The sequence below is a fragment of the Mustela lutreola genome, chromosome 6 (assembly GCF_030435805.1).
Source record: "Mustela lutreola isolate mMusLut2 chromosome 6, mMusLut2.pri, whole genome shotgun sequence".
In the NCBI taxonomy this organism is placed as follows: Eukaryota; Metazoa; Chordata; class Mammalia; order Carnivora; family Mustelidae; genus Mustela; species Mustela lutreola.
The window spans coordinates 14,926,618-14,951,161 of record NC_081295.1 but is presented as its reverse complement, the minus strand read 5'-3'; the positions used below and the strand labels follow the sequence as shown (position 1 = coordinate 14,951,161).

The window sequence follows — 24,544 nt, the reverse complement described above, 5'->3', positions numbered from 1 at the left end:
ATTCTGTTTTATCTTCGGTTTTGATTAATATTATGTAGTATATATGTATAACATATGTTTAAAATACACACCTATTGGGGTCCCTGGGTGGCTCAGTGTGTTAAGTTCTCTGCCTTTGGCTCAGTTCATGATCTCAGGGTCCTGGGATCGAGCCCTGCATTGGGCTCTCTGCTCAGCGGGGAGACTGCCCCCCCCCACCTGCCACTCTGACTACTTGTGATCTCTGTCAAATGAATAAATAAAATCTTTAAAAAAGAATAAAATAAAAATACACACATATATGCTTATACACCTACAGGGATATATATATATTTTTAAATTTTTTTTTTAACCATATAATTATTGCATATATTTATTATTTGTCTTTTTTTTTTTTAATAATTTTTTTATTTTTTATAAACATATATTTTTATCCCCAGGGGTACAGGTCTGTGAATCACCAGGTTTACACAGTTCACAGCACTCACCAAAGCACATACCCTCCCCAATGTCCATAATCCTACCCCCTTCTCCCAACCCCCCTCTCCCCAGCAACCCTCAGTTTGTTTTGTGAGATTAAGAGTCACTTATGGTTTGTCTCCCTCCCAATCTCATCTTATTTCATTGATTCTTCTTCTACCTACTTAAGCCCCCATGTTGCATCACCACTTCCTCATATCAGGAAGATCATATGATAGTTGTCTTTCTCTGCTTGACTTATTTCGCTAAGCATGATACGCTCTAGTTCCATCCATGTTGTCGCAAATGGCAAGATTTCATTTCTTTTGATGGCTGCATAGTATTCCATTGTGTATATATACCACATCTTCTTGATCCATTCATCTGTTGATGGACATCTAGGTTCTTTCCATAGTTTGGCTATTGTGGACATTGCTGCTATAAACATTCGGGTGCACGTGCCCCTTTGGATCACTACGTTTGTATCTTTAGGGTAAATACCCAGTAGTGCAATTGCTGGGTCATAGGGCAGTTCTATTTTCAACATTTTGAGGAACCTCCTTACTGTTTTCCAGAGTGGCTGCACCAGCTTGCATTCCCACCAACAGTGTAGGAGGGTTCCCCTTTCTCCACATCCTCGCCAGCATCTGTCCTTTCCTGACTTGTTAATTTTAGCCATTCTGACTGGTGTGAGGTGATATCTCATTGTGGTTTTGATTTGTATTTCCCTGATGCTGAGTGATATGGAGCACTTTTTCATGTGTCTGTTGGCCATCTGGATGTCTTCTTTGCAGAAATGTCTGTTCATGTCCTCTGCCCATTTCTTGATTGGATTATTTGTTCTTTGGGTGTTGAGTTTGCTAAGTTCTTTATAGATTTTGGACACTAGTCCTTTATTTGATATGTCATTTGCAAATATCTTCTCCCATTCTGTCAATTGTCTTTTGATTTTGTTAACTGTTTCCTTTGCTGTGAAAAAGCTTTTGATCTTGATGAAATCCCAGTAGTTCATTTTTGCCCTTGCTTCCCTTGCCTTTTGCGTTGTTCCTAGGAAGATGTTGCTGCGGCTGAGGTTGAAGAGGTTGCTGCCTGTGTTCTCCTCAAGGATTTTGATGGATTCCTTTCGCACATTGAGGTCCTTCATCCATTGTGAGTCTATTTTTGTGTGTGGTGTAAGGAAATGGTCCAATTTCATTTTTCTGCATGTGGCTGTCCAATTTTCTCAGCACCATTTATTGAAGAGGTTGTCTTCTTTCCATTGGACATTCTTTCCTGCTTTGTCGAAGATTAGTTGACCATAGAGTTGAGTGTCTATTTCTGGGCTCTCTATTCTGTTCCATTGATCTATGTGTCTGTTTTTGTGCCAGTACCATGCTGTCTTGATGATGACAGCTTTGTAATAGAGCTTAAAGTCCGGAATTGTGATGCCACCAACGTTGGCTTTCTTTTTCAATATCCCTTTGGCTATTCGAGGTCTTTTCTGGTTCCATATAAATTTTAGAATTATTTGTTCCATTTCTTTGAAAAAGATGGATGGTACTTTGATAGGAATTGCATTAAATGTGTAGATTGCTTTAGGTAGCATAGACATTTTCACAGTATTTATTCTTCCAATCCAGGAGCATGGAACATTTTTCCATTTTTTTGTGTCTTCCTCAATTTCTTTCATGAGTACTTTATAGTTTTCTGAGTATAGATTATGTGCCTCTTTGGTTAGGTTTATTCCTAGGTATCTTATGGTTTTGGGTGCAATTGTAAATGGGATTGACTCCTTAATTTCTCTTTCTTCTGTCTTGTTGTTGGTGTAGAGAAATGCAACTGATTTCTGTGCATTGATTTTATATCCTGACACTTTACTGAATTCTACAGGGATATATTTTATAAGTGGAAATTATGTTGTATCTTACAGAATTTACTTAAAATTATGATTTATTTAATTACCTAGGTGACTTAAGAAGCATTATTGCCCATATTTCTGTTTACTTCATTAAAAATAATTCCTGAAAGTAGAAATACTGTATCAAAGGGCAAAGCCACTTTCAAGGTTCTTGAGGGAATATTGCCAGATCTTTTCTGTTTCCTTTTAAAATATTATTATATTGTAAAGAACTCTCCAAAGGCTCCAAGCAAAAATTATTGACAACCTCACCTGGAAATCACTATTTGATTTGGCTATGTCACCTCTGGCCCTTGTTTATGAACATGTTCTATTATTATTTTCATTAATACAATGGCTAGAATTTTTTCTACTTTTTCTTTTGTTCTTGCGTTAGGCATAGCTTCTATTATCCTATATATAGTATAATATATCATATAATAGCATATATGTAACATATGGTATAATAATTTGCCTTTCTTCCTTCTCCTTTCTTCTTTTCTCTTTGCTTGTACTGCTTTAGAGAAATCAGTGAATCCAGTTTGATGTGTGTTCTCTACTCCTTTCTCTATGCTCACACACCCCATCCATACACATTACCAATATCCAAAGGAATGGATCCTACTTCTCTTAAAATGAACAATCTGGTTATATACACAGTATATTTGTGTGTGCACGTGCGTGTGTGTATTATGCTGTATCTTGTTTTTTTTTTTTCACTTTGAAATACATCTTGGAGACTCTGGGAAAGGCAGATCTATTTTATTCAATAATTCAATATTTTATTCATGAATTTGCTAAAATGTATTCAAGTATTCTGCTATCAATAGGCATTCTGTTGTGAAAAATGTTTTCAACACATAAAAAAGTGCTGTCACTACAAATATTTGTAGATACATGTTCTTAGCTATTGGTGGTTTTATTTTTATGGTTTAATTCCCAGAAATAGAATTGGTGGTTCAAAGGGTATGTGTATTTTAAATTTTAATGGGTTTTCCCGTATTAATTTCTAAAAATATTATAGCAAATCTCATTCCCACCAGCAATGCTAAAGAAAATTATTTTCCTTAACTTTCCACTAGTGCTTTTATTTCTCCACTTTCTAATTTTTGCTAATCTGATGAGTAAGCATTATTAATTTAATTTTACTATTCTTGACTTCTAATGAGGTTGATTGTTCATATTATTGCTGTTTCTTTGGATTTTTTTTTTTTTTTTTTGGAAATGTTCCTTTGGATTATTATATGTCAATTACCTATGTGTATCCTTGGTGCATTTCCCCCAATATAGTTGCTTTTTTCTTAATAATTTGCAAAAGCTCGTTGACTATTATAGAGTTTTTGGTCATATAAAGTTTCTTTATCTTTTCCCACCAATAATTTGTTCTTTGATTTTATTTTTATAGTTTTGTGTTCCAAATTTTAAAAAATAGTCTTATGATATCACATCTGTCTCTCTTCCTTTACAGAATCTGGATTTCCCGCCTTGGTTTAAAAGGTCTTCCCACCTGTTTTCTTAATTTTTCCTCTAATTTAAATTATAATTTCTTTTTTTTTTTAAGGATTTTATTTATTTATTTGACAGACAGAGATCACAAGTAGGCAGAGAGGCAGGCAGAGAGAGGGAGGGAAGCAGGTTCCCTGCCAAGCAGAGAGCCCGATGCAGGGCTCAATCCCAGGACCCTGAGATCATGACCTGAACCAAAGGCAGAGGCTTTAACCCACTGAACCATCCAGGTGCCCTGTAAGCATCATTTATTTAATAAACTGTCTTTTCTTTAATGAATTAAATTTCAATACATATTGTGTGTTTTTAAAATTCTTTTCTCTAGTCCACTGATCTATATTTTTACTTGTAGGCCCAGATATACAGCTGTTGAGTATAATGGCTGTGGAGTATATTTTAATCTGTGGCAGGTTGATGCCTCCCACTCATTCTTCTCCTTTTTCATAGTTTTAGACTCATTTTCAACATCTAGACTTCCCTATGAAAATTAAATTTTATTAAAAATTAGTCAAACAAATAAAAGCAAAACATAACTTGTGAATTAACTTAAATGTATGTTCTGACTTTCAATGGTTTGACAGTTTTGTGGTCTTTATGTTTGTTTAGATGTTGTGTTAGGTCCTTCCATAGGATTAATCTTCATGTTGGTTTTGCATCTTTCTTGTCATGCTTCCTTCTGGAGTAAGAGTATCCAGTAGGAGGAATAACACTGGAAGGAAATATGTCACACCATTAACATTAGCTGGCCCTGGTGGTAGGATTATGAATGAATTATTTTTGTTTCTTCCACTTTTGTATATTTTCTAACTTTTCCATATGGATCATGCCTTTTTTTTTTAAATAATGGTAAGAGGTTAATAAAGTTTACTTTTTAAAAAAATATTTATTTATTTGAGAGAGAAAGATAGAGCAAGCACAAGTGTGGTGGGGAGGAGAGAGGAGGGAGAGGGAGAAGCAGGCTCCCCCCCCCCCACCCCATCCGGCCCCTGAGCAAGAGCCCGATGCAGGGCTTGATCCTGGGACCCTGGGATCATGACCTGAGCTGAAGGCAGATGCTCAACTGACTGAGTCACTCATGTATCCCAATAAAGTTTGCTTTTAAATGGAATGGGGATCATAATAACCTTGGAAAACTGTATATACAAGAATTTCACATGGAATTCTGCTATTATCTCCCTGGATCAGTGATTCTTTTTTTTTTTTAAAGATTTTATTTATTTATTTGACAGAGAGAAATCACAAGTAGATGGAGAGGCAGGCAGAGACAGAGAGGGAAGCAGGCTCCCTGCTGAGCAGAGAGCCCGATGCGGGACTCGATCCCAGGACCCTGAGATCATGACCTGAGCCGAAGGCAGCAGCTTAACCCACTGAGCCACCCAGGCGCCCGGATCAGTGATTCTTAAGAAGGAAAGGTGTTGGGACATAGGGAGAAGCTCTTAATTAGGGTTATGTATGCAATTTAAGAAAATATTTTATTAGTCACCATTTTAGCCTACCACTTAGCTGGTATCTAGGAGCACTTTCAACATTTGATGAATGAGTGAAGGTTATTAAACATTTAAACAAAATATTGTAACATTTTGTATTTTGAAAACAAATTTTAAAAAATCTATGGGTTTCTTAATGTGAAATAAAAAAATGAAAATAAAGATATCACATTGGTTGGTGGCAATATACAAAAGATACATGTTCTCAAAAGTTGTGCTGAGAAAGCCAATTGTCTCCCAAGGGTTCTGTCTGGAAAGGAGGATGAGATTCCTCTACTTATACAAAGGATGAGAAACACTGCATTGGATTACAGTGAAGAATTCCATTTTAGTTCCTAGCACAGAGACTAGCACTTAGTAAGTACTCACAGAGTATTGATAAACCAATTTTAAAAATTGCATTAGTTTTGGTGACTAAAGATTTGAGTATTACTAAGCTTCTTATTTTCTAAACATACATTAGATTTCTACATTTCTACTTACTACTGAAATATTATACTAATGAGAAAAATTATACAAGGTCTGGGAGAAAAAACTCACATCTGCCTTTGCCAAGTAGTTGAATGCGGGGGTGATGGAGTGATTTTACTACCTAAATGACTGAAAAACAGGTTACGGTGCCCCAAGAAAGTCCTTTTTGCTTGCTGATAATTAGTAGTGTTTGTTTAAATCATGCTGTTTTATTGGGCCTTAAAAATATCTTCCAGTTAGTATCAACTCCAGCCGGAGAATTAAGGATCTGAGGAGGATGAATGTGGCTCACTGTTTTGCTGCCTCTTTTCAGATGACTGTCCTTTGAAGTTCTACTTCTTTTCTTTATCATCTTATTACTTAACTCCACACTTCTTGTCTTAGCTCTTCCTTCCATCTTCCCCATCTGTGGGGGTCACAGAAGCAGCCCGAATCAGTAAGAGGCAGGGAAAGGAGAAAAGAACCCATCTTGCTGGTTCTTCATTCCTTCCTCTGCCATCTTTCTTTCATCAAGCTCTGCCTTCGTTCTGCAACCCTAGATCTAATCCAACGTACAGTGTTGATGTATTCATTCTAAAGATGTTAGGTTCCTACTATGTTGAGGTAGTGTTTTGGATGCTCAGGCCCAGCAGTGAACAACACAGAGATCTAGCCTTTACAGAACTTGCTTCTTGTGGCAGAGGGGGACAAATAATAAACAGTAGGCTTAATGAGTAGGTATAGAGCCATAGGTAGCAGGTGCTCTGGCAAAGAACAACAGTAGAGCAAGAAAAGGTGGAAGCGTTGTGTGGGTGTAGAGGGAGGATGCAGTGGGATGGTTCAGGTAAGCCTTCCTGAGAAGGGAGTTTTGAGCAAAGACATGAATGGGTTGAGGAAGTGAGACACTGGGTATTTGGGGAAGGAATTTCCAGGCAGCGGGAAGAGCCAGTACTCTGCCTTTTGGTAGAAGCATTGCTTCTAGGAGGCAATGTGCCTTGAAGCCCAGCAAGGGGGAGGCCGGGGTGGTTAAGGAAGAGAGTGGGCAGCTGAACTGCTTTTTAATTGGGGAGTTCAAAAGGTAGTGCTTTGACTAAGTTTAAATTAAAATTTTCTCAGGTTTGTTTTCTTACAGTTTATAAAAGTCACTTTCAGGTGAAAACTTGATGGGCAAGCAGACTTCTGTGTGGTTAATCTTCTTAAATTTTGTTTTATAAATTTTTCTTCCTTTTTAATTCACCAATAGAGAAAAGAACTGGAAGAGAGCTCCTAAAAATAAAAGCAGAGTTGTCTCAGAGCTACTGAGACCCAAATACACTGGAGTTGGAGATAGTAGCACACTGGAATGACCCATGAAATTCTAGAATGTGGAAAACTGCTGAATGACTGATAATCCACTTAGCTGATCAGTTCAGGTGAAACCTAGGCCTGTGGGTAGGGGCAGTCATGAAAAAGCAACTCCATTATTAATCTGTGTAGCCTAGAAGGGCTTGGCATTTGGAGGTAATAGTTACTCCCAAGGCTAGGGTTCTCATACAGCTGAAAACAGAAGAATTGGTTGAAAATCTTCAAAAGGAACAATGAGAGCCGCAGATACCCTCCTGATTTCAGAATCTGTTACAGTTTAGTGGAAAGGGATAAATGTCTTCTTGAAAATAGAGATTAAGAGAAGGCTGCTGTGCCAACTGGGAGGTTCCCCCAGCTTCTGCCACCTCAATATTGACTGTGAGGCTTATGTCATTCAGGCAGGAGTTGGTGGGTGGGTCTCTGAGAAAACTAACCAACCAGTCCAAGAGAGAGAACCGTCAGAAACTGACAGTTAATGGTCTCCCATTGAGATGACTAGGTCCCCACCTGATTACTCTAGAAATACAATCAAAGATTACTAGATGACACTGGTAACACCAAAGATAGACTCCCCGTCCCCCCCACCACCAACACACATTTCAGTTCTTGGAGTGACTATATAGGGTGAAGAACATCTTGTAATCTTCACTGAGCTACCATTTGTAAAGAAGAATGATTACAAATGTTTGTAGCTAAATTCACTCCATCCTTCAGACAGATGTTTGTGAGACAGAGAAAATCTGCTTGGCGTTAAACAGCAATAGGGTTTGTTCTGGGCACATCCTGGTCTGTCCCTACTTTTTCTCATTTCCAGATTTAAATCCAGACTTATTACAGATTATAACACCTAGAACAAATTTATGAATCTATTTTCAAAATTCATCTTCTAGAACTCTGAGGCAACCTAGGAAATATGCTTTTGTTTAGTCATTTTAATAGCGAAGTTTCTGGATTTTAAGTTATTTTATCCTATAGTGTCAGTAAAATGAAATTAGGGAATACATTTGCTGTGAGTCTTTGCATTTTGTCTCATACTTCATATTCAACATGAAGGATTTAGAAAGATAAGATCTTTCATCTCATGCGTGATCCCATGGAGGGCTTTCTGCCATAAATTTATTATAATTCTCCCACCTCTGGCCTTGGATCAAGGAATTGCAGACAGTTCTTCATGGCAACTCATTACATCCATATATTTTTTTCCCCTCTGTGTAATTGGTCTACTCTAAATAGTTTTATTGATTGGAGTTTTAGCTTTTGTGTTTGCTGAACAGCCATTCATGTGTTTTGAGGTCATGTGGGGGTGGGACGTTTACTTGTGTCTCTCTAGTATTATAAAACACCAAGAACGCAGTATTTATTAAATCGAGTTTTGGGTTTTTGTTTGCTTTTCCAGGAAATGTGCAGCTATGTTCTTTGATTTGGGACTACAGAATTTCTGGTTAATGTCTCCAGTGCTTAGTTTTCTGGGTAAATTCTTGGGAACTGCTAAGGCTCCCAAGATGACTATTTGTCATACTGTTCAAATTAATGGGGAAAAGTCCATATAAATCTTAGATTTATGAGATATTGGGCTATTGTGTCTACTTGTGTTGGAACCAATGTGTTGTCTAGCTCTTATCCAGTAATTGTGATCACATACTGCATATAAAACAAATCTCACTTGTACATGTGTACTGAGCATTTCCTATGTGGAAAGCACTATGAAAGAATGAAGCAAAGAACTAAAAGTTTCCAATATTTGTCTTCTTGGGGTGAACACATTCTAGCTGGGGAAATGAGTTGTGAAAAGTTGAATAACAAAATTTATATAACAGATGCTATAAGAATTTGCAAATATTATTAAGAGTAATTATATATCTCCCTGGTATTATCAAAAATTATTATAGAATTCAAGGCAAGAGAAATGAACTTGAATTTGAGAAGGAAGAACTTATTGAAGAGTGAAATTGTGTTTGAGGACTGGATTTGGGAAGACATAGAAGAAAAAAAGGGGTAAAAATGAGGAGGCAAAAAACCACAGGCCATATCTGATGGAGAGGAAGGAAATTAGGCGTATGGGAGAGGGGTGTTGCTAATTCAAAACCTTTGGACCAGTCAGGGTGCTTGGGTTGTAACAAGCTTAAGCCAGCTCTGGCTCACTTAGGCAGAAAAGCAATTTATAATATTGGGTCTTCTAATCCATGAATGTGGTATATCCTCCATTTATTTAAGCCTCATTTAATATCTCTTTATTTTTTATAAGTTGAATCATTTTCTGTGTAGAAGACTTGCACATCTTTTATTACATTTGTTCCTAGGTAGTTGATAATTTTATGTTATTGTCAAAAATCTTTAAAAACACATTTTAATTTCTAACTGTTGATGTTATATAGAAATACAATAGATTTTTATATACTGTCTTTGTATCCAGGAAATTTGCTAATGTAACTTATTAATTATAATAATTTTGCTTATAAATTCTTCTGAATTTTCTAAGTATACAATTATAGCATGTATGAATATGAATATGAATTTTTTCTTACCAGCCTTATAGCTATATTCTTTTTTCTTCCCTTATTACACAGACTGTGACCTTTATACCATGTGAATAGAAGGTGATGGTGGGCATTCTTTCTTCACTGTTGATCTCAGAGGGACAGATTTTAACATTTCACCATTAGGAGTGATGTTTATCTATCAGTTTTTGTAGATACTTAAAAAAAACCAGATTGAAGTAGTTTATCTTAACCAGTTAGCTAAAAGTTATTTTAAAATAATGAAATCATGTAAAATTTAATTAACTGATTAATTTATTGTTATAATAAATTTTATCAAGTGTTTTTTCTCTTTGTACTGAGTGATCAAATGAATATTGTCCTTTATTCTGTGAGTATGAAGAATATGATGGATTACATAGTTGATTTTCAAATGAATTTTTCCTTTCTGAACTACATCCAACTTGATTATGACATATTTGTTTTTTGTCAAAGGATAAGTTGACAAATCAGACTCAGAAAAAAAAAATAGGACTTAGGACAGGGGAAGAGAGAGCTCCTTGAATAATAATCTTTAGTGGAAGAATCTTTGGTTTTCCCCAAAGTCAGATCAGGAGGCAGCATAGCTTTGTGATTAAAAGCATAAGCTCTGGACTCAGACTACTGGTTTGAAATTCCAATTCTGCATCTTACTTGGTGGGTGACCTTCATTCTCAAGTCCCTTCTCTATAAATGAGGATAATTCCATATTTTGATGTGCTGAAAAAAAAATAAATGAGGATAATGCTCTACTTTATGTGTTTATGCTGAGGATTAAATGATGCAACACATTAAAGTATGTAGGTCATTCCGGATCATAGTGAATGCTTTAATTCTAGCAATAATTGTTGTTTAATATGATTAGAAAAAAATCCTACCTGACAGCCTGTAAATAGGAAGTTCAACTGAACTCTGATAAATCCTTAAATTTATCAGAAAAAAATGTCATCAACTGAAAACACTGTGTTGTTTGATGTTTTGACTTGATCCAAAACCCTGAATAATTTTCAGAATGAATTTATATATACAAGCTGTTCCATGACTTCCATCCTTTAAACTTTCTAAACACCTTTATTGAGGTACCTTTGACCCACAATAAATTGTGCATACTTAAATTGTACAATTTTGTAAGTTTTGACATATATATATATATATATATATATATATATATAAAAAGCATTACTACAATCAAGATAAGGGACATATCCAAAACATATCCATTCCCAACCCCCAACATATTTCTATGCCTCCTTCTTTAATACCCCTTCTCAAAACCACTTTTCCTCTGTTCCCCACAATAAATGGGGAGCATTTCTTGACCATCAAGAAATGGGTGCTGGTGCTCAGGAGCAATGTGATCCTGCCTCAAAAATCCCATAGAGAAAGAGAGCAAAAGTGTTTCCCTGCTCTGGAGTTCTCCTGGCTTTTAATGGACATTAGATGTAGTTTGAGCTACAGACACCCTGTACTAAAATACAGGAGTTGTTCCAGAACGGCGATGCTAAAAATACATGTAGATGAAAGCATTTATTTGTTTGATTTCCAGTGACTAGGGTGAGCCTAGGTCTGCCATGCCAGACCAATACTTTGTATTCCACAACCCTTCACTGCCAGTCAGTTCAGCACAGAGCATATGGGACCCATGTGTCCCTGACACTGGGGCAGAACTGGGTAAGATATGCAGGGGAATTAATAAGGCTTGGGCCTATCTTTAAGAAACTTAGAGTTTAGTAGGAATAAAGTGAAGAGACTAGTAGTGTCAAGGAAAGTAAGTGATGTTTGTTGGGCCTTGCCACGCGGTAGACACCATGCTGATAGGGTTTGCACACATTGTCTTATTTAAACCTCTCCCCAGGCCTGTGAGATAGGTCCTATTACCTACTTACAGATGGGGAAACTGAGGGTTAGAGAGGTTAAGTAACTTGTCCAAGGCTCCAGAGTTACCAGTGTCGAAGCTGAAAGTAGTAAACGTGGAATTAAGAGAGTTTGGGGTCATTCCTTCAGCATCCTATTAGTCTTGTTGCTGTCCCTGCTCTGAATTGTACCCTAGGCCTGGGAGCGAATTCTTTCTTGGTGTCTGCTATAAGCCTCTGGCTCTCCCCAAGATCCAGTTTTTATACACTGGAATCTGTGAATTTCTGAGGCCCTAGGCATTCAATGGGCTCTCGTCAGGGTCGGTGCCAGGCATCTGGGTCCCTGATGTGCCCACTGGGGTTTCTCTTCCTGCTGCCTTTAAAACCCTGATGTACCATCTGCTTCCTCCTGCCTACTTTCCTCTTCCTCATCTCAGACTCTGTGTGTCCATCATTGTTGATGGGCACTCCCTACCTGGCCTTGTTTGGTTGGGTCTGGCCAAACTGGGTTCTGCTTGCCTGGGTCCTGCTCTCTCTGACCTTCTTTTGGTCTGGGCCAGCCTTCTATTTTCTACAGCTGATTTGTCCTTGGGGTCTGTTCCTTCACAGAGGGGCTCAGGTTCCACTTGTTCAGGTCTCATGACCGACAGACACCTCTCTCACCTGTATCATTTGACTCTGTCACTACCTCCTTTTGTTGATCTAGCTTTGGCCTTGCTGCATGAATCATTAACAAACAAATATGTGTTTTCTTCACAACTGATCACTTCCAGTTTGGAACTCACTCGGGTCTAGTAGGGTTGAGGAAGCAATATCTCATTGGATGACTTGACACCATTAAGAGGAACTAGGCTGCCTATGTTTCAAGGACATGGGATGATATGAAGGTCACAGGCATAAAGCATAGCACTGTAGGCATTCTTACTAGTCTTCTCTGGTGAAATGTTCATCCCAAGTTTTCCTTTTATCTCTGAGACCATGTTCACACAATTTTTAATAGGTCACTAAATTAAATTAGATTCAATTTTCTCTGTCTAGCTAAACTGCAGTTAGAAGGGTTTTTGTATAAAACTAATCATAAAGAGACATTTTACTTGACTCTTTTCGCTAGCTCTAGAAAGCCACCTGTTGAGTCACCCAAGGGTAAGGGGGACACTTGTTTTTTATACCTTCTTCCTCTCCTGAGAAACAGATTAGGAGAGAGAGATGTGAATGCAGATGTGGTTTTTTGAAAAGAAGTTTTTATAATTTAAATCCTTGGGAGGATTGCACTTGGCTGGCCAGGCTCCTGGAGTAATGTGGATGTGGGACAGCTGCTTGTGGGGTCCACATGGAGGTCTAGCACAGAATCACACAGGAAATGATCTGAGATGTCATAGGTCTCTGATGCTTCTTGTCAGTGCTTAAGACTTCTATAAACTCTCTAAGAGTTCACACCAATCCAGTGCCTCAACCGTGGCTTGCCTGTGATGGAATATTGATTCAATTTCACCCTGACCTCATGGAATAATAGTCAGGGAATTACAGCAGAATGAAGTTGCGTGGATTTTGGGTTCTACTAGCCTTCATAATCCCCCCTCTTCCCTCATCAGGGAGACGGAATAAGGTGTCTACATTGCCACTTCATTATGCACTTGCAAGAACCAGATAGAGGTTAAATCTACGGTTATGTCGAGATAGACTGCAGCAGGCACCTACATTAGTAGGAAATGCCATTTTCCCACTAATCAAGAAGAGAAATTGCTAGTCATAAAGAAATGGGCCCACTCTGAAATGGAAGGCAAGAAAGAGACCATATGTGGAATTAGGAGTGATGAGGTGCCCAGTATGCCGTCTCTCTCTTATACATTAGATCCCTGTTACTCATGGGCTGCTGTTTACTCTGAAAGTCTGTTCAGTTTTCCTTTTTAAAGGAAGAGAAAATCTGAAAATGCAAGTTTCTTCAAGTATAATCAGTGGCTTTTTATAATAAGATTTTAGAAAGCTATACTTCTTTTCTTCCAGGATAACATTTTTATTTCAATTGTAGAATTGCCACTATAAATAGTCAGCTCAAGTTCATAGGATATTACTCTTATCAGGCAGCTAATTTACATTGTAAAAGAAAGTACACGTCTTTAAAATAAAAAAGTAACTGATATCTTGTCACATATTGTATATGGTTCTTTTTGTCAGAAATGTGAAAAGTTACTCCATAATCTTGCCAGTATTATTCCAAAGCACTAAGAATTTATTTCTATTTGCTAGTTGAAGTTATTCTGGTTATGAGAAAGAAACTGTGGCTATTTCTCTGATAAAGATGATTTGGGGCACCTGGCTGACTCAGTTAAGTGACTGACTCTTGATTTCAGTTCAGGTCTTGATCTCAGTGTTGTGAGTTCAACCCCCGCATTGGGGTCCATGCTGGGTGGGGAGCCTACTTAAGAAAATAAATAAATAAAAGAAAAAAGAAAAAAGACTTCTCTTATTTGTGGACCATAACAAATAGCATGGAGGACAAGGGGAGATGGAGAGGAGAAGGGAGTTGGGGGAAATTGAAAGGGGAGGTGAACCATGAAAGACTATGGACTCTGAAAAACAATTTGAGGGTTTTGAAGTGGCGGGGGGTGGGAGGTTGGGGGAACCAGGTGGTGGGTATTATAGAGGGCACGGATTGCATGGAGCACTGGGTGTGGTGCAAAAACAATGAATACAGTTATGCTGAAAATTAAAAAAAAATAAATAAAGACTTCTCACTTGAATTTTCATATGGGTAAATAGAGTTTCCTTGATTGTGTGTGTGTGTGTGTGTGTGTGTGTGTGTGTGTGTGATTATATGGGATGTACATAACATGCTTTTATGCTAATAGGTGTTAATTCAATATGGTCATCTTTCCATTGAATATATTCTATTCATACCCCCATTTTATAGTTGAGGAACCCAAGGCATTACAGGTCTAAAAACTTGTCCCAAACCACACAGTTAGCAAGTAGCAAAGCCAAGATTTAGACCCAGAAAGTCTAATTCTAGAACCCATGTTACTGACCATCACACTGTCCTGCACCTTGAACCCAAATCAAATATATGGCATTGGCTAGGGTTGAAGAGGTTGCTGCCTGTGGTTTCCACTAGGATTTTGATGGATTCCTTTCTCACATTTAGATCTTTCATCCATTTTGAGTTTATCTTTGTGTATGGTTTAAGGAAAAATAGAATGAAAAATAGAATTTTGGTTGTCTAGTGACTGTCTAGTTTTCCCAACACCATTTTGAAGAGACTGTCCTGTTTCCACTGGACATTCTTTCTTGCTTTGTTGAAGTTCAGTTGACCATAGAGTTGAGGGTCCATTTCTGGGTTCTCTATTCTATTCCATTGATCTATGTCTGTTTTTGTCTAGTACCATACTGTCTTGATGATCACAGCTTTGTAATAGAGCTTAAAGTCTGGAATTGTGATTGATGTCACCAACTTTAGTTATCATTTTCAAATCTTTTGGCTATTCGGGTGTTTTTTGGATCCATACAAATTTTAGGATTTTTTATTCCGGCTCTGTGAAAAATGTCAATAGTATTTTGATAGGGATTGCATTGAATCTGTAGATTACTCTGGGTAGCATAGACATTTTAACAATATTTGTTCTTCCAATCCATAAGTATGGAATATTTTTCAATCTTTTTTTTTTTGTCCTCCTAAATTTCTTTCATAAGTACTCTGTAGTTTTTAGGGTACAGATCCTTTACGTCTTTGGTTAGGTTTATTCCTGTGTATCTTAACAGTTTTGGTGCAATTGTAAATGGAATCCATTCCTTAATTTCTCTTTCTTTTATATCATTGTTACTTTATAGAAATGCAACTGATTTCTGTGCATTGATTTTATATACTGCCATGTTGCTGAATTCCTGGATGAGTTTTAGAAGTTTTTGGGGGGACTCTTTTTGGGTTAGTTACCCCAAAGATACAAATGTAACGATCAATAGGGACAATGCACCTAATGTTTATAGTAGCAATGGCCACAATAGCCAAACTGTAGAAAGAGCTGAGAAGCTGAGATATCCATTAACAGATGAATGGAAAGATGTGGCATATATATGTATGCAATGGAATATTACTCAACTATCAGAAAGGATGAATACTTACCATTTACATCAACATGGATGGGACTGGAGGGTATTATGCTAAGCAAAATAAGTCAGTCAGAGAAGGGCAGTTATCATATGGTTTCACTCATATGTGGAATATAAGAAACAGTGCAGAGCATTATAGGGTAAAGGAGGGAAAACTGAATCGGAAGTAATCAGAGAGGGAGACAACCCATGAGAGACTCTTACTATAAGGAAACAACCTGAGGGTTGCTGGAGGGGAGGTGGATGGCAGGATGGGGTAACTGGGTGAAAGGTCTTAAAGAGGGAACATGATGTGACGAGCACTTACAGTATAATAGACAACTTATGAATTATTGAACTCTACTTCTGAAAGTAATAATGTACCATATGTTGGCTAATTGAATTTGAATTTAAAAGAAGAAAAAAACAAAAAACAAATATATGGCATCATCACATAGTATAAATAAGGGTGTGTCTGTCTCTTCTGCTTAATTGTATGCTACCTATGATGAGAAATAGATGCCATTTCCAGCATCTGGGGCTACACATAGTTGGTGCCCTATAACTATTAATTCTCCTTATCATCATCATTGTCTCCATATATTAGGCACCTTCATGTGTCAGGCATATTTACTTTACATAATTAGATTTAATTCTCACAGTGGTCTTATGAGGTTCATGTTTTCCCCATTTTATAGTTAAAAGACCTTGCATTTAGGAAGTGATAGAATAGGAATTCAAGACCCCTCCATTTGGGTTTCTGAATCCTTTCCCTTAACTACTGTACATTACGTCTCAATTAATTAAAAAAAAGGAACCAAGTAGATGAGGAAAAAAACCCAAAACAATGACATCATGAGTTTTGCTCCTCCAGGTGTTTGGATTTCTTTCTCCTTCACGTTATGTGCTAGAATGCTGAGGTCCTGTGCAGGTATCTGCACAAGGAGATGGGCTGCGTTATTTACCCTGGTTTTCTTACATTCAGAGTGATACCTCTGTCTTCACTGCATGCCTCCCTCTTATGCAATTATTTTCTTCTACATGTTCTGTTGAGTACATATTCATTTGGGATAACTGGGGAATCCCTCCCATTTTAAGACTGAGATAGTTCCCATAATTTCCAACTTAGACTGAAGCATTTGAATCAGATGGTTTTATTTGTAACATTTCAGCTTACACTAGTGCAGGAATGGGAATTTTAAATGATTGCAGAATCGAGAAGCCTTTTGGAGCATTGGGGTACTTTAAGAAAGACAAACTGGTGTTGAAATAATGAAGCATTTCCCTGGGCTTTCTCGGAGGGCCAGCTGGCCATGTAAGAGGCCTGACTGCTTGCAAAGGGTTGTGAGGTATTATTATGTGTAAAGGAGGTGCAGAAAAAGAAGGAGGCATGATCCAGTGTGAGTTCCATCCTTGGGATTTGCCAAGACCAGAGTGGCAGCTAGGATTCCTGGGATCACAAAGGGCATTTCCCCTTGAGCTGTCTTTGGAGACTATGCCAATGCCTTCAAGTGTCAAGTTGTGACCACCTCAGCTGCTGTAACAAGGTTAATTTATGAGAACTTTGAAGGACTTGCAGCTTGCTCTTCCGTGGGATCTGACCCAGTCCATCACTCCCGACCCAGTGGGGAGGGGGCCTCACAGGCTGAGCCAGAAGGTTCTGGAATTATTGCTGCACTTTTGGGCAGCTTGCTGCTTTCTATACAAATGCAAAACCAAGCTCTAAAATGAAAACAAAAACAAAAAACATAAAAAACCCAAATGTGTAAACTGAAATGAAGTCCAGGTCCTCATGAGCCATTGGAAGATTTAAAAATTGACTAAGATAAATATTTTTTAAAGATTTTATTTATTTATCTGACAGAGAGAGAGATCACAAGCAGACAGAGAGGCAGGCAGAGAGAGAGGGGGAAGCAGGGTCCCCGCTGAGCAGAGAGCCCGATGCAGGGCTCAATCCCAGAACCCTGAGACCATGACCTGAGCCGAAGGCAGAGGCTTCAACCCACTGAGCCACCCAGGTGTCCCAGCAAATTATATTCTTTGGCCATTCCTTCATTAGACAAAAGTCCTGTCTTTCATGATTGTGTTATTTTGGGGATAGATGATACCTAATAAAACCAATCTAACATCTGCAGGGTTTTTTGTTTTGTTTTGTTTCCAATAGTTCTGGACTAGGTTTCTTAGCATAATGTGTTGTCGTGATCCTCATGGGCTGTGATTCTTTTTGCCAAGCCTACTTCATCAGTCTCCTGTTGTCTTGCAGAGTTTTGAGGCTTTGGAATCCTAGCAACAGATTTCTTGTTTAAGTAGGATTGTCCTGATCACTGGTCTCCCACAGTTTGGTAAAAGTTTTGTGCTGCTTCTTATCACTCATAGAATATCCCTAGAGCATTTTTCTTTTTTTAAAGCCTGTGATCCCACCAATTAAATAGAAACACATACCTTGCTTGTGAATCTATGATCATGTGTCCAAAAAAGAAGGCTCTCTCTTGGGAGATCACATTGCAGCGCTCACCTTAGGAGGCGATGGTTTTTATCAGTTCATTTGTTTTATTTTGTATAAGGATATACATAATAGAAAGGCTCTATAAGCCTCTTATAGAGCATTTGATAGTAGTTATTAATAGTAGTTATTCCATTGTAAGAATCTTGTATTAAATATTTTTTCTTCCATTGTTCTCTAAAACTTACGCATTTGCTTTTTTATTCTTAACAACATGTAATACAGTGAAAGTCGAAATGCATAATAGATCATTAACTTGAGTTTTTGCAAGACTTTCCACCTAATTCTCCATGTAACAGCAACAGTATTAGAGAACACATTCTAGGTACTTTTCTGAGCAGTATGCTTCTATTAATGGATTGAACTCATAGTAACTGTTATTACCCCAGTCTACAGATAGGAAAGTGAAACTTTCCTATGGAGACGCAGAAAGGCTATGTAACTTGCACAGAGTAGCAAATAGCAGCAGAGGATTTTGAATCCCTCCAGCTGGCTTCTAAACCCATTCCCCTGACAACTGAGCTTCATTTAATGCAAGAGGTACAAGAAAACGGGGAAAAGTGGGAGAAAAAAGTACCAATTTCTCTTACCATTCCACAATAGTTGTTAAAAGGAAACAAGTAAAACTTAGCTATGAATACCTGTATGAAATCAGCCCATTGTACACCTTAAACTTTAATGCTATATGTCAATTATATCTCAAATAAAGCTTGGAAAAAAACTTAGCTATATGTACTTTTCTGAATTTTTATGTGCATATAAACTTTTAAAAATAGAAAATAGTTTATTTGCACTGTTTTGTTGTTTTGTACTTTCTCGGGTCACATTATTCTTCTCCACCATAATTCTTTTGGCTGCGTAATGCTCTACTCTACGGAAGTGCATATAATTTACAAAATGAAATTTCTTATTAAAAGACATTTATGTTATTTCCAAATCTGTAGTAAATGTTATGCTACCTTATTTTTAGACATATGTTTGGATATTTCCTAAAGATAAATTCTTAAAATCACCTCTGAATGAATGATCACCTCTGAGGTAGAGGATATGCACATTTTAAGTCCTTTATGCATCTTACCTGTCCTCCTCCAGAAATACCATCTCAAGTTACGTTAGTACTAGCAACGAACAAGAGTGCCTATTTGCCTGGACCCTGGATGCCTCTGGGTTCTTATTCTTCCTACTATTTTTATTAAACAGACAGAACAAAAGAAAAAATTCTCATTTCAGCGTGCATTTTTTTTTTTTGATTTGCAAGAAGTACAAAAGTTAATAAAATTTATTTATCCCTTGAATAAACACACATGGTTCAAAATGTTAAAGAAACAAAATATTATCCAGTGAAAATGATATGTACTTCCGACACCTACTTCCCAGACATCCATTAGTAACCCTTATAGGGCAGCCACTGTTATAATTTTCTCTAGTAGTCTTCCTAAAATAATGATTCATATACACGCAAAGATGCAAATGAGCAGCAATATACATGTGTGTGCATGGCCGCTAATTTTTCTTCACGAAGAGAAAGAAACATGCTATACATCGTGTTTGGCCCCTTGCTTTTTTCACTTCACAAAATATCTTGGAGATTATTACATATCAGTAAAGAAAGAACTATCTTATTATTTTTAATGTCTATATACTATTGCATTATAAAGAAATGGTTGCAAATGCTAACATTTGTTTATTGGCAGTAAGCATTCTTCTTTTGTGATTGCCCATCAGTGTTTTTTGAGTCTTTTAAAAAATTGTTTGTTTTTGATGATTCATAGCACTTGTTGTGTAATAAGGTTACTAGGCCATTTGTGTTAAGTGAATGCAAATTTTATTTTCACATTTCATGGCTGGCTTTTTAATTTTTTCTTGTGGCGGTAGTTTTTGTTTGCTTGTTTGTTTTGTTTTGGTGTGGATATGGAGAAGTCTTCTTATGTAATGAAATCTATTACTCTTTTTGGTTTGGTTTGTGAGTGATTTTCCTGGATGATCAAAAGCTACCACTGCCTCTGTTTACTTGAATTCTTTTGACATAGAATCATGGGATTTGGACTAGAAAGACCTTAGAGTTAATGGAGGAAAAATTTCCAGTCAGGGCAAAATCCCATATAGCAGTGCTGATAGATACAGGTTTTTCTTTGCTTGACTGAATCCATGACCAGGAGGACCTCACTACCTTAACAAAACCCATTCTGTTGGCCCGGTGTGGGGGTCTTAACACAACTCTGTGAATCTTCTGTGTAGTTTTGGCTTCTTAATAAACGAAACAGATTTGTTTTCAGTTCTATGGACAGTCAATATTTAAAAGTAATATATTCTTTTTAAATTCTCCTTTAAGCAATCCATATTTTAGATGTATTATTTAAAATTTGTAAGACAACATTGCAAGAAAGTGTGGAAAGCGTGGAAGCATTACCTTATGGTAATGTGTGTGTTGGTGTGTGTTTTTGCCATATTAACCATTTTGAAGTGTACAGTTGACTAGTTTGAAGAATATTGACATTGTTGCGTGACTGATCTCCAGACTTTTCAACTCACAAAACGGAAACTCTGTACTCCTGAAATGACTCACCATTTCCCCCCTGCTCCGCCCCCCCCCCCCCCGCCCACCTCCCGCAACTGCCATTCTATTCTTTTTTCCTCTATGGATTTGAAAACTTTGGATACTTTATGTAAGTGGGATCGTATGGTAGTTATCATTTTGTGATTGGCTTATTTTACTTAGCGTAATGCCTTTCAGGTTCATCCACACTGTAGTGTGTGACAGACAAGCCTTCCTGCATTTTAAGGCCACATAATATTCCATTATATGTATATGCCATTTTTGTTTATCTGTTCACTTGTTGATGGGTTTTTGGGTTGCCCCCACCTCTAGGCTATTGTAAATAATGCTGCTATGAGCATGGAGGTGCAAATATCTCTTTGAGACATTGCTTTAAATATCTTTGGATATGTACACAAAAGTGGAATTACTGGCTCTTATAGTAATTTTCTTTTTGATTTTTATTTATTTATTTATTTGACAGAGAGAGAGAGAGAGAGAGATCACAAGTAGGCAGAGAGGCAGGCAGGGGTGGGTGGAAGCAGGCTCCCCACTGAGCAGAAAGCCCGATGCGGGGCTGGATCCCAGGACCCTAGGATCATGACCTGAGCCGAAGGCAGAGGCTTTAACCCACTGAGCCACCCAGGGACCCCTCTTTTTCATTTTTTGAGGAAGCTCCATAAATGTCTTCCATAGTGCCTGCACCATTTTACAATCCAACCAATAGGAACCAAGAGTCTTTCTATCTCCACAACCTGCCAGGACTTAATATGTTCTGGATTTTTGATATTAACCATCATAATGGATGTGAGAACCAATAGTTTTTAATATAACATTTCTGTCAGAGTTTATTATTTTAAAATAGTTTCCAAGTGACATCCTTCCAGTTTCACATATTTCAAAAAAGCGATATCATAAATTACGGTGAGCCCTTGGGAACTTATAGTGGAAGATTTTTGTCTCTTATCAATCAGTCTGATTTTATATATGCCCCATCTACAAAATGATTTCTAATGGGCATAAGCTGAAATTCAATGTCTGTGGTCAAAGTGGGTTTAATTTTGATTTTGAATTGGACTTAAGATGAAATGATTGACTAGCAAAAAAAAAAAAAAAGAAATGCTTGATTAGCTTTATATTGACAGGATTTGTTGGTGAAATGTCTGTTAAAGAAGGTATTGGGACAGGGGATAGGGAGAGGGTGGTGGGGTGATGGACATTGGGGAGGTTATATGCTATGGTGAGTGCTGTGAAATGTGTAAGCCTGATGATTCACAGACCTGTACCCCTGGGGAAAATAATACATTGTATGTTAGTAAAAAATAATTAAAAAAAAAAGAAGAAGGTATTGGAACAATGCTGAAAACCTTTTAACCTCCATTCCTACTTTTGTTAGCTTGGAATATTGGTCCTGCTTTTAGCACTCAGAAGGTGTTTCCTAGTGTTTGACGGGCACTTGCTGCCATTTTCAAATCCTAGAATGTGACCTATTGGTAGAGGTTTCTCTATCTTGAGTCTCTCCTAATATTCATAGCATGAGGCTTCACCAAGTAGGACTATTTTGGCTTGACCACCAGGTGACTCAGGGTCAAGTTTCTTCATCTTGGTAGTTGTAAGATTTCTGACCTTTAAAATAGGGATAATAATACCAGTACCTGCCTCACAGAGTTGTTGCGAGGGCTAAATGAGCAAAAACATGAAAAGCATTTAGTAAAGTCCCTAGCATGTAAGTGTAATATAAAGGTAGTGGCCATTGATGTTGTTATATTTTGTAGTCATATTGTGGAGGGCAATCAGATTTTATTTATTACTTCAAATACTCAAGATAAGGTCTAAAACCATAGTGTGGCTTGCTTTCTAGAAGAATTTTACTAGTACCAGATTATCTTTTGTTTACCTTCAGTGTAGATGATCTTTCTTTCTTCTCATGAACATGAAGGAATTTCAAGTCCAGTTTTGATTGCATGTTATCAAACAATGTGAAAAGGAGCCATTGTTGGGACTGTAAAAGTCTTCAGCAAGGTCCCTGTGGGCTCTCACCCCAAACCTCTTTGATCCGATTTCCAAAATATGACCATGCCCTAGATTAAATTACTTTATTTTACCATGTTGTTCCATCTCTGAGTTGATTTTTTTTCTAGTTTTTTTTTTTTCTGAGTTGATTTTGAACTCCTGTCATAATATATATGTATCATACTTCAATTTCTTTGGCTGTTCTTTCCTTCCTACCTTTTAGTTTCATCTCTTAGCCATCCACCAGCGATCATCGACTACATGGTCCTCATTGCTGTCTTCTTCCCTCTCTGTCTCCATCCCTATTTGCTCATGACCCATCCACAAGTATTAATTGAGAACCTCCTATCGGAAAAGGACTGGACTCCTTAGGAGCTGGACTGGACACAGTCTTTGCCTGTTTTGTCACTGAGGATTATTAGGCCAGTTGAGATTTATGGCTGTATTATCATAAGGATTTCCCTATGCTTGTTAAAACGAATGTTCTCTGAAGGTCTCTGCATTTTCTGCTACTTAGGAACGGACTGGTATTTGAGGTACTTGCCAGACCCTTACTCCACTGTGCTATCCTGTAGCTGGCAAAATGGCGCTCACCTCGGCCTTCACCTCTGTTCTGAGCCTTTCTCTTATTCTCCAGGAACATTCTTCACATTTTCCTGGAGTTTCCTTAGTTAATTTTTGGTAAGTATTTTTCTCCCTCTCTCTCCCCTCACTGTATATTTAAACAGACTATTATGAGGACTTGTTTCTGGTGGGCAGGTGTATACCAGGGTTAGCTCTTCTTTGAATCTGGAGCCCGAACTACTCAATTTGAATCACTCTGGAAATTCCTCTCTTCTCATTTGTTTAGCATTTCTCCCTCTTCTCCTCAAACCCCAGGTTTTTATCTAAGACATCTGGGGCCAGATGTTGTGTTTTTCAGGTGGGCAGTGGGTGAGTGTGCATCAAGACCCATGGGTGCTTCGGCAGCAGGTGTTGGTGCCACATCTGCGGCCTCTGTCATGACTGGGCAGCCCAGTTCCTATGAAGGAGGAAGTCGCTCCTTCTCTGACTGGGGCCCGAGAGGTGGGTCTGTTTCCCGTCGCTGCTCCCCAGCAGTCCACAGCGATGCTGGTTTCCCCCCGCCCTCTCTCCCTGATGGTAACCCTTCCGGGATCAGAACCATCTCCTTCTCTTCTTCCCGTCTCTTCTTCCTCCTCCTTCTCCTCCTGGCTCCTTGAGCTAGGCTTACTTTAAATGTTTCTCATTATAAAACCTTCACATTTTGAAAATAAAATTAATTGAATCCTCCTCTGTGCTTCTATGGTTATTTCTCTGTTGTAGCCCTTATCATTTCATATTGTAGCTCTCTCTCTGCTGCTAATCCCTGAGCTCATAGAGCATAAGCACAGGGTATTATTAATATCATTTCTCTTAAGCCTAGCAGAGTAGAGTAAATACAGTGGTGTAGTTATGGGTGATGACTCTGGGACGAGCCTTCTGATGGGCATATGTTGGTCTCGCCAGCCCTTAACTGTGTCCACTTGGGCACCTTACTTAACTTCTCTGTGCCTCAGTTTTTTCTTTTGCAACTTGGAAGTGATCAGAATGGTACTTAGGATAGTTTCTGCCATATTTTAAGTGGTATTTGAATGCCTACTATTAAAAACAATAAATGTCTACTATTAGGTGTTGAATTCAGTTTAACAGAATCATTATTATCAAGTTCATCCTCATTTATTTAGCGAAGAAGCGTATTTTGTACAACGATGGTCATTATACCTAAATGGGACTGAGGATACAGTAGGCATTCAATCTGTATTTTTGAATGGACGAATGAACGACTGTGCTGGATAGTAGAGATACAAAGAAATGCAACTCCCAATTTCCTTCCTTCGGGCCTCACAGACTGGGAATACAGAGGGGAGATAAGAGGATACCTGAATATACATAGATATGC

General features: G+C 37.9%; 1 protein-coding gene across 5 annotated transcripts in view; it reads left to right on the top strand.

Annotated features, from left to right (window-relative positions):
• ESR1 (estrogen receptor 1) overlaps positions 1-24,544 on the top strand; it is a 427,341-nt gene that overhangs the window by 36,245 nt on the left and 366,552 nt on the right. For 2 of the 5 annotated variants that reach the window (XM_059176758.1, XM_059176754.1), the window contains exon 2: positions 1,490-1,587. The exons of the other annotated variants lie outside the window; for them this stretch is intronic. The gene's annotated coding sequence lies outside the window, so the exon portion shown is untranslated. The remainder of the gene's footprint in view (positions 1-1,489; positions 1,588-24,544) is intronic. 5 annotated transcript variants of the gene reach the window in all.